General features: G+C 45.2%; 1 pseudogene; it reads right to left on the bottom strand.

Moving 5' to 3' along the window:
* Positions 1–397: 397 nt before the first annotated feature.
* On the bottom strand, positions 398–998 carry LOC102418812 (annotated as a pseudogene).
* Between the last annotated feature and the right edge of the window lie 665 nt (positions 999–1,663).

Below are 1,663 nucleotides of genomic sequence, written 5' to 3'. Positions count from 1 at the left end.
CTGTGGCTGATCAGTTACTTTAGAACTAAACAAAGATTTTGATATTCAGACTTCTTTTGCTGTTCTATATTCACCTAGACTCGGAATCAGGCTACTTGACTGAAAGTTCTGATTTAGGAAGGCATTTAGCTGAATAGCACAAGTTTCCCATCTCCAGTTTCCACCTTCAAAGGAGTTGACATTCCAGTGTTGACGTGATCTGCTGGTTCTCTTTCGAACAGTGTCAACCTTATGGAAATTATGTCAACCCTATGGAAAGTCAAACAGGCACCAACAAATGGACAATATGCACAGTTCAGTGAAGTACAATGCTAAGTTTTCCCCACCTCAAAAGTAATCAATGAAACAAAACAAGAACTACAGTTGACATGGCCTCAGGACACACACGTGTGGCTCCTTCAGTCGTTGACAGGGATCTTGTAGGCCACCATGCTGTTCACCTTGTGGATGGTCGTTGTGAAGGAGCACAGGCGGACCTGCTCTGAATTGGCAATGAACTGCGGTCCGGAGTCTTCCCACTTCTCAGGCACAACCAAGTCTTTGTCTGTGTAGATCAGCAGGTCAAATGAAAAGGAATCTTCAAGCAGCAGCCGGAAGATCACCGTGGTGGTGATCTGTCTGATCACCGAGCGGATTTCGTCCTGGATGGCTTTCTGAGATTTTTCTCTGGCCATCTTGTCACACTCGACGTCAAACTGCCACCTCTCCAGGACCTCCCCGTCTTCAATATTCGAGATGACCACCACCAGCTTCTGCACAGAGCACTTGTACAGCCAGTCTTTCAGCCGCTCCACCACGTTGCTCAGGTACTTCATGAGTGCGGGGTCCGTGGTGACCAGCTAGGTGAGCCCGTACTTCTGCACTCGAGTGAAGGTTTTGGACAGATAAATGCCGCGCTGATACAAAATGCTGTTGATGCCAGATGAGAAGAACTCAGCCACGATGTAGCCGCTGCTGCGCAGGGTGACGCCCTGCTCCCAGGACAGCTGCCGCGCCATGGCTAGGCCCGCCACCAGCGCGTGCACCCCACACCAGGCTTCCGCGGAGTCCCAGCAGCTCCCGCCACTCAGTTCAAATGTTGTTATCTCTTCTTTTAAAAAATAATTTTATTTTTAGAGAAAGAGAAAATGAGAGGGAGAGACTAAATCATTGATGTGAGAGTGCAGCATTGATCAGCTGCCTCTTGCATGCCCCCTACCAGGGATCAAGCTCGCAACCCTGGCATGTGTCCTGCCCAGTAATCAAACCTGCAACGTTTTGGTTCATGGGACCATGCCTAACCAACTGAGCCACACCAGCCAGGGCTGTTATCTCTTTTTATAGTTTCATAAAGACACTAATCCTATCAGCTAAGGACTGCACTTTTATGACCTCATTTAACCTTAATTATTTCCTTAGAAACCCCATCTTCAAATAAGCCACATCCAAGGTTAGGACTTCAACATATGAAGTTTGAGGGGACACAAACTGTCCATAACAAGCCATATTTAGGATCATAAAATAAATTGAAAAGAACTGAAGTAATACAGAGCATTTTTAACATAATGTGATCAAACTAGATTTAGTAACAGAAAACCAATAAGAAAATCTTCAAAAAGTTAAACAACACATTTCTATATAATCCATAGGTGAATAAAGAAGTCTCAAAGGAAAATTTAAAATG

The sequence above is a fragment of the Myotis lucifugus genome, unplaced genomic scaffold (assembly GCF_000147115.1).
Source record: "Myotis lucifugus unplaced genomic scaffold, Myoluc2.0 scaffold_2, whole genome shotgun sequence".
NCBI classification, from domain to species: domain Eukaryota; kingdom Metazoa; phylum Chordata; class Mammalia; order Chiroptera; family Vespertilionidae; genus Myotis; species Myotis lucifugus.
The sequence above is the reverse complement of the archived record's forward strand: the minus strand, read 5'-3'. Positions and strand labels throughout refer to the sequence as shown.